The sequence below is a fragment of the Pongo pygmaeus genome, chromosome 5 (genome assembly GCF_028885625.2).
Source record: "Pongo pygmaeus isolate AG05252 chromosome 5, NHGRI_mPonPyg2-v2.0_pri, whole genome shotgun sequence".
In the NCBI taxonomy this organism is placed as follows: domain Eukaryota; kingdom Metazoa; phylum Chordata; class Mammalia; order Primates; family Hominidae; genus Pongo; species Pongo pygmaeus.
In genome coordinates, this window is record NC_072378.2 from 57,345,790 (window position 1) to 57,365,887 (window position 20,098).

At 37.5% G+C, this 20,098-nt stretch overlaps 1 protein-coding gene across 19 annotated transcripts in view; it reads right to left on the reverse strand.

Annotated features, from left to right (window-relative positions):
* Window positions 1-20,098, reverse strand: part of DST (dystonin) — a 481,968-nt gene that overhangs the window by 274,067 nt on the left and 187,803 nt on the right. The gene's annotated exons all lie outside the window — the stretch shown is intronic.

Below are 20,098 nucleotides of genomic sequence, written 5' to 3' on the forward strand. Positions count from 1 at the left end.
GGCTGAACGTTAATTATTCTGCTTAATTAATATTAAGTAGTAATTTATTATTATTATTATTTGATAAGGAATCTCACTCTGTCACCCAGGCTGGAGTGCAGTGGCATGATCTCCACTCACTGCAACCTCCGCCTCTGCCTCCTGGGCTCAAGCAATTCTCCTGCCTCAGCCCCCAGAGTAGCTGGGACTACAGGTATGCGCCACCATGCCCAGCTAATTTTTTTTTTTTTTTTTTTTTTTTTTTTTTGTATTTTTAGTAAGGGTTTCACCATGTTGGCCAGGCTGGTCTCGAACTCCTGACTTCAGGTGATCCGCCCACCTTGGCTTTCCAAAGTGCTGGGATTACAGACGTGAGCCACCATGCCTGGCCTATGCTATTTCTTTCCTAGGTTCCTGTGTTGAACTGTATAACAAAGAAATGCCCCAACTAGATCTTCACTGTGGACAGTGATCCTGCCCTGGTTCCTATAGACACCACAAAGAAGAGTGAGAAAAGTTTTCTTCTGATTTAAGGAGAAAGAGCAATTGGAATGCTGTGGTTCATCAAGTTATTACTTCAAAGGAGAAGGATAATCATCCAACACCTAGAGCTAGCATTCAAAACTGTATTACACTATCTTCTTCCTCCCTACTTCTAGACAGCAATTCCTTACTTTCTTATTTCCTTCTTCTCTCTTCTCTCCTTTCTGCCTCCAGGGCTACCTCTTTCTCCTTCCCTGGTGGTCTTCTTTCCTCTTCTACCACAATTCAGATGTTCTCCATCCTTTCCTTGGGGGTAAGATATGTCTTGGTCTCTTTCTTCATCTCTTTTTCTCCTCATTCTTCATTCCTAACCCCCTGTAAACTATTGTAATATAACTAAAGTTTCTTTGAAAATGTTTGCCCTATTTATTAAAAGTATTTATGTTCTCTAGAATAACTTGAATGTAAACAAAAGTATATCAACTGGGGAAAATATACGCAATATGAGACAAATGTTACTATTAGGAAAAAACAGCAAGAAGAAAAAGATTAACATTTTAATACATAAGTGGGCAAAAACAGACAGCTAATCAATTTTTTAAAAAGTAATGCCCAAGGGTCAGGTGTGGTGGTTTATGCCTGTAATCCCAGCCCTTTGGGAGGCCAATGCAGGCAAATTGTTTGAGCCCAGGAGTTGGAGACTAGCCTGGGCAACATGACGAAATCCGTGTTTACAAAAAAATACAAAAATTAGCCAGACATGGTGGCATGCACGTATAGTCCCAGCTACTTGGGAGGCTGAGGTGGGCGAGTCATTTGAGCCCAGGAGCTCAAGGCTGCAGTGAGCCATGATGGTGCCACTGTACTCCAGCCTAGGTGACACAGCAAGACCTTGTCTCAAAAAAATAATAAAATAACAATAAAAATGTAATGCACACAGGTACTCAATCTCACTAACAAAAAATAATAATATAAAGTAACACAGAAAAAGCTTTCTAACTTACCAAATTGCCAAGATTTTATTTTTTAAAAAATTTCATGTTGAAAAGGACACAGGAAACAGACACACATACTGCTGATGAAAATGTAATTTAAACTTTCTAGACCTGCATTGTTCAGTACTGTAGCCACTAGTCACATACACGTATTTAAGTTTAAATCAAAGTTAATTAAAGCAAAATAAAATTAACAAATCAGTTTCTTTGTTGCACTAGTCACAATTTCAGTGCTCGACAGTCACATGTAGCTAATGGCTAACATATTGAAAAGCACAGAAATAGAACATTCTAATCATCACAGAAATTCCTATCAGACAGCACTGCTCTAGAACACAGCTCTACTGGACAGCACTACTTTAGAATAATTTGATATAGAATAATCCCATCATCACAGAAGTTTCTGTCAGACAGCACTGCTCTAAAACAAAGCTCTACTGGACAACACTGCTCTACAACAATTTGTCAATATACATAAAAAGCCCTAAAAATATCTACGACCTTTCCCAGCAAATCTACTTCTAAAATCTATTCTGAAGTTATAATCATAGTATGTACAAAATGTAACTATGAGAATATAAATCAGAGTGCTTACAATAGGAAAATAAAAATTCTGAAAAAACACAAATGTTCAAGAAAAGGAAATAAAGAAATTTTAGTAAAGTGATACAATGGTCTGTTCAAATTCAACTTGTTGTAAGACTACGCAGTGATAGCATTATCATTTAGAGTTCTCCTACTTTAATGCCAATAAGAATGGGGGGGAGGAACATATAACGTAGTTTTTATTTCATAAGCATTTCTTCTCCAAAGTACCTCATTGAAACACCTTCCATTTCCTATCACTGTCAGGGAGAAACAAAAGGTACTTATATACAGCCCATCTTTTGATTCTGCCTATAATACCTTTTCAGTGCCCCCAACTTCTAATCTACTTCTTGAGTATTTAAAAATTAGAGAAAGGGGTGCAGAAAGCATTCCCAGACAGTAGAAGTAGTTTCCTAATTCTGAATATAAATGCTCAGAATTTATACTAAATTTTTTTTTTTGAGACAAAGTCTTGCTCTATTGCCCAGGCTGGATGGAGTGCAACGGCGTGATCTCAGCTCACTACAACCTCCGCCTTCCAGGTGCAAGCAATTTTCCTGCCTCAGCCTCCCAACCAGCTGGGACTACAGGCATGTGCCACCACGCCCGGCTAATTTTTTGTATTTTTAGTACAGATGGGGTTTCACCGTGTTAGCCAGGATGGTCTCAATCTCCTGACCTCGTGATCGGCCTGCCTCAGCCTCCCAAAGTGCTGGGATTACAGGCGTGAGCCACCGAGTCTGGCCTGGTTTTATCTTTGTTTTGTTTGAGACAGTCTAGCTCTGTTGCCCAGGCTGGACTACAGTGGCACAATCTTGGCTCACTGCAACCTCCACCTCCCTGGACTCAAATGATCCTCTCACCTCAGCCTCCCAAGGAGTTGGGACTACAGGTGCATGTCACCACGCTTGGTGAATTTTTGCATTTTTTGCAGAGATGGGGTTTCATCATGTTGCCCAGGCTGGTCTTGAACACCTAAGCTCACGCCATCCACCTGCTTCAGCCTCCCAGAGTGCTGGGATTATAGGCGTGAACCATTGTGCCTGACCCTAAAATTATTTTATTTGCCTGATTCCAAATGTAAAACCCCCAGGCACTTTGCTTAAAACTGCTATCAAAAGCAATTATATTAATAACGAACCAATAATATTATCCACAAAATATTTATTAAGTCCTCTATTGGCCCCTTAGGGGCATCATCTATACCTCATTCATCTTTGTCTACCACATACTAGATGCCACAAAGCCTCTACACCGCAATGCCTCTATGCGCTCAACAGATAGATGCCCGTTGTGCGAAATAATTTTATTTCAGGAAGGACAATCCAACTGAGGAAAACAATGTAGAATTACTTGTATACATATATACAGAAGTATATACAACTATATCTCTTAAAGCAATAATGGTGTCTTAAATGTCTTTCGGCCTTGCTATTCCTAAACAGTTCAAAATGAACCTAAATTACCAATTTGTAGGTAAAGCAAGAACAAGGAAACATAAACAATTTACTAGTTCTCTTCACGGATAAGTGCAGATTCTGTACTTCCTTCATTTACTCACTCTTCATCCTAGCATCTATCTGGTCATTTAATGAGTCCAGTGCTATGGTGGTGCTGGTGTCAGAGGGGTGTGAATCAGAGCAACTCCATCTTGAATAGGAGCTAGGTAAAAGGAAGCTGAGACCTACTGGGCTGCATTTCCAGATGGTTAAGGCATCCTAAGTCACAGGTTGAGATAGGAGGTCAGCACAAGATACAGGTCATAAAGACCTTGCTAATAAAACAGATTGCAGTAAAGATGCTGACTAAAACCCACCAAAACCAAAATGGCGACGAGAGTGACCTCTGGTCGTCCTCACTATGACACTTCCACCAGCGCCATGACAGTTTAAAAATGCCATGGCAATGTCAGGAAGCTACCCTATATGGTCTACAAGAAGGAGGCATGAATAATCCACCCCTTGTTTAGCATATCATCAAGAAATAACCACAAAAATGAGCAACCAGCAGCCCTCAGGGCTGCTATGTCTATGGAGTAGCCATTCTTTATTCTCAGCTCGCTGCAACCTCCGCCTCCCAGGTTCAAGGGATTCTCTTGTCTCAGCGTCCTGAGTAGCTGGAATCACAGGCATGCGCCAACACACCTGGCTAATGTTTGTATTTTAGACAGGGTTTCACCATGTTAGCCAGGTTGATCCTCCTGACCTCCTGACCTCAGGTGATCCTCCCGCCTCGGCCTCCCAAAGTGTTGGGATTACAGGTGTGAGCCACCGCGCCTGGCCTACTTTCTTAATAAACTTGCTTTCACTTTATTCTGTGGACTCACCCTGAATTCTCTCTGGCAAGAGATCCAAGAACCCTCTCTTGGGGTTTGGATCTGGACCCCCGTCCTGTAACACTGAGACCACCAGGCTGCAGAGAAAGCACTAGTCTTGGTTTCTGAAGCTCATGACCTGGAAAGCACACCTGACAGGAAGGCAGTGTGGTAAGCACACCAGTTGAGAGAAGTACATGGCACTCACCATGTATGCAAGCACAAAAGAGAGAAGGACCAACCTCATCCAGGGCAGTCAGGTGGGGCTTAAAGGACAGGAAGTAGGGTAGCAAGACAGAAGCCAGCCATGTGTCAATTTCTCCACTAAAAAGAAACTCTGACTTAATCATTTAACATTGAAAGAGCCTTGGTTAGGACCCAACTCTTATGATTCCCTACAAGGTTGCTTCCACTATCCCCAAGATACTGTCATTTTTCAAATGGAAGTGCTGACCACATCTCAGTCACAGACAGGGAGCTGGGGAATCTGGCTCTGTGATGTGATGTGAACTTTGGACAAGTGATTGCAAACAATGGAAGTTCTGTGCCAAAGTCTAGCACTCATATCACATTTTCAGCAGTGATGTTCTAAGCATCCAGCAAAAAGAAAACAGAGTAAATGAAAAAAATTACTTCCTAGGTAATATCCATATTATTCCCATTAAATAACAACCAAGGCCCCTGATGCTAAATCCTCAAGAAAAAAAAAATTAATAATATATTAAAAATCTTTATAATTCAAGAATAGAGTTTCCATATAAGTCACAAAATAAATTTAATGTATTATGTGTATTATACAAACTATTTTCTTCTTGGGTACAAAAGGGTTAACAAAATAGATTTCTTCTTTTCTAAGTGAATAAAAACTGGTCCTAAAGTTCAAGGAACATGAGGTAAAACAGATTCCATAGATAAATTGGATAATTACTTACTCAATCAGTATATTAAGAAAGCTGATTTAATCAAATAATTTACCTCTAAGTACAGAGGATAGGTTCATAACTATACAAAAGTTCTTTTGATCAATGGGGTTTTGTTGTTGTTGTGCTAGATGCTCAAAAGCACTGCTAATAACATGATATTTCATAGGTACTACTGAGGTAATATCTAGGAATTATGATCCGTAACTAAAGTACATAAGATACAAAGAATAAGGTTAACTAAATAACACACATAATTCATAAATTCTGATACTGTTTTCTAACAGGAACAACCTAAACCTTTTCTTTTAAACCATGATCAACTTAAATGAGTCCCATTCAAATACCAAAATATGCTCTTTAACATGAGAGGTTTCCACAATGCTACAGTAACGAGAAAAGAGTTAATGTGAATTTTAAAGGCTTCAACTTTCTTCAAGAGAGCAACCTAGAGTCAGAGAATAATTTAAGTCTGGGAAGACTTTGTAAATCACACCACTTTCCATACACATTATTTCAAAAGGGAGTTATTTCAAAAGGGAGTATTCCAGTTACACCATCTAATTTTCCAATTACAAGTCTCATAATGGTTCTTTATTTCATTTCAGTTAGAGATGTCTAACACTGAGATTTATATTTAGAGCAATGCTGTTACAGCAACTAAAAGGGAAAATGATTCCTGTGATTTTAAACAATTGAACTTTTATAACATTCCTCTATTTGAAAATTATTTCATTTATAGATTAAGTTTTCAATAAAAATATATATTTATATCCCACTTATAAACTGTAACAGCTGAAAATATGTAACGACAATGAAGACAAAGAATAACAGAATTGGGGGGGAACAAACAAATGCAAAAAGAGTACTGATTATTACAATGTATATTGACTGGTTTTCAGTGGAATCCAAACAAAGCTAAACTCACTCAGTACCACACACACAGTAATTGAGATTATATAAATACATATTCTGTGGACAACAATAGGTGGGGGAGTTCTCTTCAGGGAGCCTCAGAAGTTGTCCTGATTTCAGTACAGGTTTTTGAAAGATGCCCAACAATCAGCTGAACTATCGCCATGCAAACCAAAGCAGGTAGTGCAACTTTCCTTTCCCAATTATGAAAACATGAAAGTGATAGTATATACTACTAACCCATACAGCACATCAGTCCCACCAGCTTTGCGTTCCAATCTTGACCATTTTTCATGAGCTGCCCCATCATTCTGCAGGAAATCTGTGCAGCAGTTTCCTAAACTCTCTCCGTACAAACTCGGATGTGTCAGAGTCCTGTTAACTTTCTATGCAGAAAAGAAAACACTGACTAGACACTCCTACTTGCAAGCTGAAAACTAGTCAACACCTCCTTTTAAACAAATATTAACAAAGCCAGACTCCTCTACTATTTTTGTAGGGATATATACAACTGTTACTAAAAAGAAACCAAATTGTCTATTTCTTCTTTTCATTTTAAAGTTGTTCTTAAGAAGTCCTTTAAAAAAAGTTTTAATTCCCTTTTTTTTGTTTTGCAATGAGGCGAACCAATAGGATGTTAGATTTCACAGCTGAACTAACTCATCACATTCTCTCTTCTAACACCCCAGGCAGAATTTCCCTGCAATAAAAAGAAAAAAAAATCCAGCCTAACTTGTTTAACTTATCCCTGATATGTGTGCTAGTAACAGGATTTGGAAGGATCACCTTTACAGGCTAGACATACATTCTCCTGGGAGAAAACCACTTTTGGGTATTTCTTTATGTATGCCTTATAGATAAATTTTCATTTGGATTTCACAATAATTCTGAGTTGGGTAGTACTGTCCTCAGTTTAAAGCTGTGAAAATTAAAGTTGTAGAGATTAAGAATCTAGCCTAAAATTCCACAGCCAAAGTGGGATCTTAAGAAGTCTGATTCTAAACGTTTATGTCATCAAACAATAGAACCCCTAATCTAATAATGCAGGAAAAGCAAGGTGCCTCGAATTCAGGAGCACTTCACTTCTAAGCATGAATAAATGAATAATGAAAAGTCAAGACATAAGAACCCTTGTTCTAAACAAGCAAAAGACAAACTATCTTCAGCATTCTTATGCTTGTCTGAAACATTAGACCAATAGACCTTCCTGAATAGAAACTGTATGTATACACAGTTAATTCCAAACAAACAAACAAACAAACAAAAATGATCACTACTTACTTCAGCAATAGAGAACCAGCATTCAATCATACCACAATACTGCCGGATTAACAGTTGCCAAGATGCTTTGAAACATCTTTATATGATTTTCTAACCCTATCCTAAATATACTATAAATGAATAAATTGCACCAGCTCCTGCTGAGAAGTTCAAAGTATCTGCTTAGTAGATAGCCCTTCTCTTCCTATCTCTCCTTTTCCAATTATCTTTAGAGCCCTTGCCTCTGCTACACGAAAGCCTGAGCCTGTCTATTTCACTGAAACCAGGATGATAATAATAATAGCAAACACTTAGAGAGCACTTATTATTTGCCAGATGTTGTTCTCAATTACACACACATATATCACACACACACACACTGCACATTATACTCATAACAATCAGTGAGATAACTTTCATTTACAGATGAAGAAACTGAGGCACTTAGAGGTTAAACAACTTGCCCGGATCACGAAGCTACCAAGAGCAGAGAGTGCAGTTTGTAAAAGCCTACTCAACATTATAATTTCATACTTAGGAAATAAAATTCTAACTTTAAAAAAATGAGTTAAAAATAAAAAGTAAAGCTTGGGCTGGGCATGATGGCTCACGCCTGTAATCCCAGCACTTTGGGAGGCTGAGGCAGGTGGATCACCTGAGGTCAGAGTTCGAGACCACCTGCATGGTGAAACCGTCTCTACTAAAAATACAAAAAATTAGCAGGGCATGGTGACAGGCACCTGTAATCCCAGCTACTCGGGAGACTGAGGCAAGAGAATTGCTTGAGCCCAGAAGGCGGAGTTTGCAGCGAGCCGAGATCACAGCACTGCACTCCAGCCTGGGCGACAAGAGCGAAACTCTGTCTCAAAAAAAAAAAAGTAAAGCTTGGCCCAATTGTTAATGGTGGGAATCCACAAGATGGAATTTACCTTCTGTAGCTTAATGACTCTAAAGAGTGGAGGGAGGGGAGCCACAATGCTTTACTAAGAAGTTACATCAGAATTTAAGGCAGGCATGAGATTTCTGAGTTTAAGGATCAGATGTGAATTTTAAAAGATGGAGAAACACTTTGAAAAAGGCTGTATCTCAAAAAACAAAAAAAAAAAAAGGTAAACATTCAGTGTTAGAGTTGTGTAGAAATAATATGGAGGGAGAAGAAAGGACGCTAGTCAGTTTCCCCATTACTGCCTGGAAATAGCTCTGTGGTACAACACAGTAAAAATATTGCAAGTAAACAGCTGTAAGATTATTGGTATCACAGAAGAAAGAAGGAATAGTTGGGATCGTTGAAAAGATCAGTTCCTGAAAAAGATGGACAATGGATGGTTGGTGAACAGGGAGCTGGGTGAGAACAAATCAAAGAGGCTGCACATCACCACCCCATCCCCGTAGAATCCCATCTCAAACCACCTGTGAGCTATCAGCTCACACCCAATCATCAGCTGACAGCACTGCCTCACTCTAGTAACACCTCACTTGCCTACCTGATTTGACCTTCAACCACAGAAATCTCAGCCAACATTACTTGGTTACTGGAGGTTGTAGCTGCCACATAGTTGAAATGGGTAATAGGAAAAAGTTCCCACTCTCATTTTAATTGAAAAATCTTACCAAATGTTCATTCCCACAGGAACATCATTATGGTTTATTTCTATTAGTATAGACCTACAACTGATGTTCATGTTCTAGTCAATCCAACTTTCATCCACTCGTCTGTGACTCACCTCTGTGGAAGGACAGACTTAGAGGAAGCTACTTAATAACTCTGAGCCTTAGCCACAGTCCACTCCCCAGCCACTCGCCCCTCCACCCTACTTTCGTTAAAAGGAAGGTCCTTACCAGGAAAGTTATCACATAAAATTATTCATCATTATGAAAAAGTTTCCAAAATACTTTAGGACTCCATAGGTCAAAGTATACAAATGCTGTTATTTCCCTGTAATTTCTTAGCTTAGTCACTACTGCAAAGTCCCATATACATAAAGCCTACAGTTGGTCCCACAGTAATAATATTGTCTGCCTCTGTTTTGGCAACAAAGGATTCTCATGTTGCTGCATGTACAAAGAAATACTGTAAGGCGTTAAGAAAAGCTTTCTTCTTGCACATTTCAAGAGAAGTGTGGAAATAACAAGTCCAACACACAGCTACAGTAAAATCTTTGGATTTATACTACCTGGCAGTACACGAAGAAATTATACAATATTAGAAATAAGACAATTCTTAAAACAAATGAAACCATTTAAAAATATAGAAAATAATGCTTTTAAAATAGTTGGGTGGGAAGAATATTTCAAAACAAGTTATGAACCAAAAAAACTAAACAAATAAAACTATCAAATTTGACAAACCACTGATGTAACAGCAGACACTGCAGACAAAGTTTAATAACTCACTAGAAGAAAACATCTGCTATATATGTAAAATATACATCAATAATATCCAAATAGAGTAATAACTCCTATTAATTAGTAAGAAAAAAGGACAGCTCTTCCTAAATGACAAATGATGTGAGCATACAATTCATAGAAGAAATGCAAATGGCCAAAAAAATATGGGGTAATACTAAAGCATCTTTCTAATCAGGAAATGCAGATAAAATGATTTCATATTGGCACAAATTTGTAAGAATGATAATGCCGAATGCAGAGAAATAGGTAGTCTCAAGCTACTGTAATGTGGGTGTGTAAAATGGCAAAGACTTTTTTATTTTTTATTTTTTTAACAGACAGGGTTTCACTCCGTCATTCAAGCTAGAGTACAGTGGCATTATCATAGCTCACTGCAAACTCAACCTCCTGGGCTCAAGCAATCCACTCAACTCAGCCTCCTGAGTAGCTGGGTCTACAGGCACACCCCAGCTAATTTTTAAAATTTTTTGTAGAGATAGGATCTCCCTTTTTTGTCCAGACCAGTCTCCAACTCCTGGCCTCAAGCAATCTTTTAGCCTTGGCTTCCCAAAGTGCTGGGATTAGAGGTATGAGGCACCTCACTCGGCCACAGACTCTGTTGAGAGCAATTTAGTAGTGTCCATTGTAACTTAAAATCCATATACTTTCTGAACCAATAACTCTACCTGTACGAAACAAATACTTGCTTATATATGATTAGCATACTAAGATGTTTACCATAGCAAAATATTTGAAACAATTTAAATATCAGTTACCAGGAGACTAAATGAATGAATTATAGTTCACCCTTCACCTATCCTATAAAAATTTAATAGAGGAAAATCTGCACATAGTAACATAAAAGAGGTTTACAAGATCAGTGAAAAAAAATGGAAAATAATAAATATATATAAAAGGTGTATATCATGAGGAAGAGCAGTTTCATCAGTAGAAGAGAGTGGAAGCTATAAGGAAAGAGGCTGGTAGATGGTGTCTTTCATGTCTCATTCTACATATTTCCAGATTGAGTGCCTGATTATTTTACAAAGAGGGTGTATTTATTACTATTAATAATAATTGTGAGGGGAAAATGTGTTTCAAGTTATTTTATTCATTTATATATTACATATTCCGGTGGACTCTATGGAAGATACAGAAAAAAATACTGAGACACATGCCAGAGTACCCCATTCTGGTCTGAAGACAGAGTTAAGCACTCCAGGCGTGACTGGACTTGCTCTTAGGCTGATGGCTGCAGGAGGGAAGGCAAAGGGGAGAAGACAGGGGAGGGGTGAGAGTTGGCGAGCAGAGGTGAAGGTGCAACTGGTGATACCTTTTTCAGAGAATGGCTGCCCAGTCTGAGATACAAAACAGTGAAGGCACAGGAGGTCTCTGAAAGGAGAATCAGTTACTGAGAATATAGTCAGAAATTACACTGCGTGAAGAGTCTCCTTGTTCAAAGTTTAATTGCCACAGAACAAAACAAATGGTTTTGTCAGCATTTGTCATGAATCCAGACCCACAGCAAGGGGAGAATGGTAGAATGTGCCAGGTAAGCTGAGATGTAAACTACAGATGCCATAAATCTCTCCATACAAATGCTTTTTTGTGTGTCTCCTCCTCTACCACTATCTGCTCTCCCAGTCATCAGATCTCCTGCCTTCCTATAAGTGCAGTTGCTGAGCAGCTGAGGTTCAATCTTATTGTTGGCTGGGATCTAGGGGATCAGGTTCTGCTCTGACAAGGAATTTACTGGTATCTGTTCTCACGATTGGCTAAGAATTGAATATAAAACTCCTAGAATCTACCTTCTCCTACCTGAGCATCCTAAAAACATATAAAGAGATTTCTAATTATAGTTACACTGCTACAACATTTAAGTATTATATATAATCTAACTTCTGCTGATCTGAGTCACTGTTTAAGGACAGAAAGCTTCTGCAACTCTTAATCTGTAACATGCTAACCTTAAGAAATTAGACTTTTTTAAAAGGTTTTCACTATCAGCCTTTCTTTCTAGATTCGGAGCTCTAGATAAGAATATACCCCAAAGCACAGAGATATGTAACTCGATGAAAATAAATTAAATAAGCATCATTTCTACATTATTTATATGTAAGGTAAATCCATTATATTATGAAGACCTTAAGTAATTTGGTGTTTTAAAGTATTCAGTTTTGAAAACTTTTATAATTACTACATATATGTAAGGACATAAACAGAACAGTTCACTTTAAAAATCAAATTCATACAAGATACCTTCAAAATTTATTAAAGCAGGACCTCCAGTAACTCAGATAAAAATAAAATCAACAAATTATAAGGAATAAATACAGTTTTTCAAGTTTCTTTGAAATGTTATGACTTCTTGGTTTCTGAAAGAATCCTATTTCTTCTTACCTTTATGCTATTTTCTGTCCCAACCAATAGCCTACCTGGACAACATATGCCTACATAAGTTCATTAAATAAGTAGGTGCCTTTAGACTTCAAAATATAAAAGAATATATATTCCTATATATGGTTTCATATATGGTTATGGTTGTATATGGTTGTATACCCTGTATATGGTTTCACTAGATTGTATTTGGTAGGCTTCGGTAGGCAGCTATGGTAAGGACAAAAAACAAGACTTAGGAATCAGTAGGAGGCAAGGAATCTACATAAACCTGGGTTCAAATATTAGCATCAAAACCGGCTAGCAATTTCAGCTTGGGAAGATGATTTAACTTCTGTTCAACTCAAGTTTTCTTATCTATAAAACAGAATCATAGGTATTGCCAGACACCTATTCACACAGTATTCTTATAAGTGCTAAATACGATAATAGAGTATAATTAAGATTATGTAGTAGGCTCTCAAGAAATATACTGGCTTCCTAGACACTTCAATTAAATCAGCAAATTCTTATCAAGAACCTGCAATAAATGTCAAAATCACAACACTATGCACTACAGAATTTCACATCATCTCACAACAATCTTACTGCTGTCTTTATGGATCATCATCCTCTTCTTACTGAGTTTTTAAAAATAAATTTCAAAGAATATAACCTAGCCCAAGATTTCTGTAAGCAAGGAAACAGCAGAACTCGAATTTGGCCCAGATATTCTAATACCCTTTCCACTATACAAAATTAAGAGTTAAGGGTGAATCAAACCCATACAGTCTCCAACATCAAGGAACTAGGACAGGACATAAGATAAACAGATGTGATTTCTTACTATATCAATTCCAGAAAAAGAAAAACCAAAATAAAATGTCCTTGGCTGTTTAGGATCAAGCCCTTCACTAAATAAACTGCATAAAAGTCCCCTATATTGTAAATTAGAAAAAGGTACAGAGAAATTTTCATTCTTCTCAAGGTGATGGTATAAATCAATACAAGGTCAAAAATAAGAGCTTGGGCCGGGCGCAGTGGCTCAGGCCTGCAATCCCAGCACTTTGGGCGGGCAGATCACCTCAGGTCAGGAGTTTGAGGCTGGCCAACATGGTGAAGCCTCATCTCTACTAAAAATACAAAAAACTGGCCAGGCGTGGTGGCGTGCACCTGTAGTCCCAGGTACTCAGGAGGGTGAGGCAGGAGAATCGCTTGAACCCGGGAGGCAGAGGTTGCAGTGAGCCGAGATTGGGCCACTGCACTCCAGCCTGGGTGACAGAGTATGACTGTGTCTCAAAAAAATAAAAAAATAAGAGCTTGGGAGCTCTTGTCTTTCTCTGATACTGTAGGTTACTACAGAGTGGAATGCTCTAATTTCGTTTACCCTGAACATAATCAGTCTTTCTTGATAAGGATGGACTGGTACCATGAATATGGCCTAAGGAATAAAATCAGATATACCTTAATACATGGCCTAATATTCATATAAGAAGTTCCATTTTTCATGAAAAAAAGTGATCTAGAATTCTTAGTAACTACTTTCATATCACTGTGGTCTCTTTAATTTGACCAGGGAGTTTAAGAGTATTTTTTCAGGTTGTGAGGCCACATTTTTTAAGGCAATGGAAATCACAGGTATGATTCACATGTGTAACACTTTTCACTCCTGTAATAGAACAGGGCCAGTCACAGAGGAAGTCATCAGCAGGAATAAACGGGTGGAGAACACCAAAGACAACTGCTCTGAACCACTGGAAAAAATTTTCATTCTGGGTTTGTTCATAATCACATGGCCTCCCACTGTAAGTTGCTTATTTAACTGTAGTTTACAGCTGGTATGGACAACTGCTTTAGTTACAGGATCACCATGCATGCCCCAGTGGGCTTTAGGAACCACACTCAACACAACCACACTAACCCAACACCATCCCAGAAGGGCTCTGCCGCTACCACCACCATCGCCGCACCCCTCTCCCTGCAGCCACACCCAGGAGTACAGATGAGCAAAAGGAAAGGCACACATTAAATGTTATATGTGTGGGGTGCCCGCAGACTTCTCTCTGAGGCTTAATTCCTCTTGGGAAAAAGATCTTCAAACCTGTTTTAGCTAAGGACTCATTCTCCCAGTGAATACCCAAAACACAACATGTAAAACAGACAGAGATAAAGTAGCTCTGACTGGAGTCAGAGGAGAAGAGTTTACCCACTAGAGAATATCACCTTGGGTGGATCATCTCCATACCTCAACTTTCTGTATCGTTCCGATTTTAGTATATGTGCTGCCAAAGCAAGCACCATACCTTAACTTTCTAGTGAACTCTTGCCTTGTCCACTTGCTGGTCTTGAAAACCAAAGGCAAACTTTGAAGAACTGGACACCTTTCTGAGATCTCCTTATAGACATTTTAAAAATAATATATGCTTCTTTATTGCCTACTAAGAGAAGAGTGGTCTCAAACTTTCAAATTCCACAGTCCCTCCTATCTATCTTCATGAGAAAGTAACATAGTCACCTTCTAGTCCCTAAGAAAAAAAAAAAGAAAATATGCAAAAAAAAGAAGAGGAAATACATTTTTCTTTGTTTCCACACTTTTATTAAGAAGTAGATAAATTATCTAACAAAAATCAGGGCTAGTAAAGAAGAAAGACTGAATGATGTGCCAATAACAACAGACGCATACTAAGGAAGTTTTGCTAATAGCTAATTCTGTGTGGTAAAAATAATCACCCTGAGATAGCACTGATGGGAGACTCCACTGGTATAACCTTTCCAGAATTTGGCAATACTGAGCAAAAGCTTTAAAAGTGTTCATAATGTTTTGTATTCTATATGCCAATGTCTCATATTTATATAGCACTTAACTATATGCCAGGCCCTGTCCCAAGCATTTACATTTTTCACAACAGCAGATGGTTATTATTCCTTTGTTACAGATTTTAAAAAGAGGCATTGAGAAGTTAAGTAATGTGTTCAAGGCCCCAGAATCCATGCTCTTAACCCCCAGTGCTTCAGGCTGTGGAATCTAAAAAAAATCCAAACTTCAGATGAAGACCAAAACAAGAAAATATTTATTTTAACATTAAATGCAAGTCATGCCTGTTAATAGTCAATATTTTTTAGCTATTATTAGCTACTAGTAGAAAAACATCCTAAACATCCAAGAATAGAAAAATTATCAAGTCAGTTATGATAGAGCCACAAAAAAAGATTATGCATTGATTAAATAGACGTCACCAATAGGGAAAAAATGCTTGGAAGTGCTTAGGAAAAAAGATTATAAGGAAATATGCCAATATAACGTTAGTAATTAAATGTAGGTGGTAAGATAATCAGTAATTTTTATTTTCATCTTTTTTCTTCCAATTTTTCTTCAAAGAATATCTGTTTTTTAACAATTATTTTTTTTTTTACAGCAGGCATTCTTGTGATATTTTGGTTTTGAGAATCTCTCAATTTGTACAATACTTTTTAAAATGTGTGACACTACTACTGGTGTCATCTTGAACATACGGGGTTAATGCTGAAATCCCAGGTTCAGGGAGACATTTAAAATGCTATAGAATTTTTCCCAAGAGATAATAAGCCACTGGGTTCCCTCAGAGAACAGAGAACCACCATGTGGCCCATTACCTACAGAGCAAGTGAGCATTTAGCAGCTTCTGTCTAACTATGAAATTAAACTTAGAAACTAAAATTTATTTCCATAATGAAGTACTTTCAAGACTCCTAAAGCCACAGGTGTGACTCAGGGATCTCCTCCAGGCCTAAATTATTCCAAAATAAAAGAGGAGAGAGGAGGGTAGAATAGGGAAATTATGGAATTTTAAACTTCAGGCATCACCTGACACCTAACTAGAAAAGCTCAAAGCAAATTACTAAAAATGTAGAAACTCAGTCTACACTTTTTGTATACAAATCTCTATAAGTGAATAATGGCTTGAATCACAACTCTTATGAAGCTTAGATTTCCATGCTTCTAAAGATTGTACCAAGCACACAAGTGGGTCTCCAGTTTTTCCAAACTATTTTTTTTTTTTAATGGGCCAGGCTTTTTAACAAGGTAGCATTCCATTCAGTCAACAAGCATCTCTTGAAAACCCACTAAGCACCAGGCAAGTGCTAAGCACTGGCAATACAAAAAGGCATCATGAGTCATCCTGTCTTAGTCCAATGGGAGACAGACGAGGAAGCCAGAATTTGCAAAACTGCATGGTAAGTGCTATGACAGAACTATGCAAAAAGAACTTGGCTTGATTTTATGTTATCTTTTTAAAATCAAGGTACAACTAACATAAAATAAGTAAATTTTAAGTGTTCTGTTCAAAAAGTTTTGACAATTGTTTGCATCCTGTAACCCGCACCCAAAACATGATAAAGAACATTTTCATCCCCCAACAAAGTTCTCTTGTGCCTCCTTTGCCATTAATACCCACCCTCACTCCCACAGGCAACCTGATTTCTGACACCATAGATTAGCTCTGGTTGTTCTATGTTTCACATAAATATATGCATGCAGTCATTTCAATCTAGCTTCTTTCACTCAGCATAATACATTTGGGACTCATCCACGCTGTTACATGTACCAGTGATTTGTTCCTTGTGATTACGGAGAGGTATTTGACTGTATGGACTTACCAGTTTGTTTATTCAATCACCTACTAAGGCTGTTTGGACACTTTCCAATACAATAGCAGTTTGTATTACTATAAACAAGATTGAGGTTTTTTGTTTTTTTGTTTTTTTTTTTTTTTTGAGACGGAGTTTTGCTCTTGTTGCCCAGGCTGGAGGGCAATGGCGCGATCTCAGCTCACCGCAACCTCTGCCTCCCGGGTTCAAGCAATTCTCCTGCCTCAGTCTCCTGAGTAGCTGGGATAACAGACATGCACCACCACACCTGGCTAATTTTGTATTTTTAGTAGAGATGGGGTTTCTCCATGTTGGTCAGGCTGGTCTCGAACTCCTGACCTCAGGTGGTCCGCCTGCCTCGGCCTCCCAAAGTGCTGGGATTACAGGCGTAAGCCACCACAAGACTGAGTTTATCTATCTGTTTCATCTCTTTGATTTGTATTTGTGTGGTTTTACGTAGGAGGCAGTGATATGGCGAGTATAAGGCAGAAGAAGGCATAACTGTGAGAGTGGATATGGTATGCAATGCATACAGAAGCGTCATGAATGGCTACACTAGAATAAAACACCTACAAAGATATGCCATGCTAAAAAGCTAGGAGTCTATCAGGAAGGCAACAGAGAACAGTGAACAGAACATTCAAATGGTTGCATATAAGCATTTTCCTCTCAGTTTAGAGAGCACCAACTTCAAAGGCAGAAATACCAGACCTCAAATCCCCACTCTGCTACTAACTCTGTTGGCTACAGCAACAGTCTTATTAAAGACTCCCTAAGATTTATTTGCATCATCTGTAAAATACGGATAATAGCACCCATTTCAAACACTTGCATAGAAGCTAAAAAGAAATAATGAATGTTATGCACCTAAGAGAATGCTTAACATAAAACTGTAGTTCTTCTTAGTGCTATTTGATGGACTTAAATGCATTGATCTCAAATATTTCCTGGAATCTAAGTAATGGCAACATCAGAAGCATCCTTCTGGCTTCTGCTAATCTCTATCTACTTTAGTAACCACAGAATTATCAAATGGGACTCCAAGAAACCTATTGTTTTAAATTAAGTTAACCAAAGTTCTCTGGAGAAAATGTTTAGGAAAAAAATGAAATGAGTAAGCACAAGTTAACAAAATGAGGTTTGGAAGTGGCAACAGGACATGTATCATGGAGGCGTATTCATTAAGTAGACACTTCTTGTTCATAGTTATTTCTACCCTTAAAACACAACTGATTGTCCAGTTAGAGTAATAGCATAATAGCATAGCCAGTGAAATGCCCATAGGTCCAAAATGCAGCCTAGAACAAAGAACACAGTAATGCTTCTTAAAATGGAGCTTTTTGTTTACATGAGCCATTTTGGAAATTCACTTCATACCACTGATAATGAAATTTTCAATTACAAAAGAAATGACTTTCGGTTTCTTTCAGCAATAGGAATAAGAAAGAAACTGAAGAATATATAGTGATAGACGCCATTCCAAGTAATCTCTGGTAAGGGTAAAGTAATTTATTTATAAAGTACAACTTCTAAAAGGAAATCAATTAATTCAACAAAAGAAATATGTAACTTATTTGTAGATGCTAACCTTTTAAAAAGTGTAAACAAAATAAGTAACATTCATAATAAAGGCAGATTTCTGTCTGAATTTATACAATTTTTCTATGAAATTTTATTTCTGCGATGGGGTCTGTGTGACTGATTCTTTTTAAGTTCTATGCTCTTAACTGAGAGATCCAGACTTAATTTAATCTACTTTAGCATGTCATCTATCACAGGTCCTTGAGAGTAAATGTGCTCAATTGCTTCTAAATACAGACCATTCTCATTATCACTAGTTTCTCCCACATGGCAACTTCATAAATATTTATTAGCAAAATATAGACAAAATCTGCTTAATTACAGAAACTGAAGATATAGCCCCTGAAAAGATCCAAGAGCTATGTAAACACGGCCACTAAAATAAAAATGTTACATATATTAGAGCTGGATTCAAACAAACCAACTGTTAAAAAAAATTAAAAAATTAAATCTTTGACCCATGAATATTTTAGTGTGGTAAAATAAATGACTTCACGGTTCCAAGATAAATTTGTAAAACCTAAAAATATTTTCTAACAGTCAAAACTAGATATGGATAAAGTATTTAAATTAAACATATGTTCTTTAGTTCATAAGTCCTGAATAATTTCAGTTAGTATAAGTTATTCAGAAGTTAGGTACTCTTCAGAATCAGAAAGGAATGAGATAACAGGATTATAAAGAAAATATAATTGGATTATCCCTTCTATTTCACTAGCTTATAGTAATACCAAGTAATGTCTATTTTTTTCAGCTCCAAAGTACGCTCCAGGACTATAAAAAATACCAGAAAATGTATGAAATGTATAAAACATATATAAAGTATATATTCCTTGCCATCAAGTCATTTCAAATCTAATGAAGAAAATAAAAAAAAACAACAACAAGATATCAGACACTAAATAGGAAATCGGGTTGACCATATGCAGAATAGGGACTGAGAGAAGAGTTACCAGTGTAACCCTGAGTACTTGTAACAGACCTGTGGGCATGCAGGAGTTGTACAGGAGTTGCACAGTTGTGGGTAGCTGGAAGCTCAGAGACTGACTTTGATTATGTAAAATTTAAGAAGACAATTGTAGGTAGCAGTAGCAGAAATACACAAATGGAAATGAGCATAATGTGAGACAAGGAAACTAGTATTAATAAAATCACACTGCATTGGCAGAATACTTTCATGTAATTACCCCACTTTACATTCACATATACTCTGTGAGTAAGGCAGATACTTACATTTAAAGATGAAGAAACTGAGGTGCTACTCAATGAGAGCAGCTTATCCTTATCACTGATCTTGTAATCAAGGCTTGATCACAGGTCTTCAGATTACCAAATCCCCTATTCTTGCTAAACACTATTAGCTCAGAGACTGACTTTGATGATGTAAAGTTTAAGAAGACAAAAATTTTGGTAGACTTTAAGGCAAGTATTATAAAATAATATTTTGAAATTTATTCCCATTTTCTCTTTTGCCTTTTGGCATGAAATGTTTATCAGCCTAAAAAAGACATTATAGAAATTCTACAAAAAGACAGGAATAACCATTTCTGGTTTATAAAATAGGATTATTCAGCAAGACACATAGCCTTGCTAGCCATACTATTGCCTGGAAAGATGTTTCCAATTGCTTTTATTTCTGTCTCCCCTCCCTGCCTCCATTTAATCAGGGG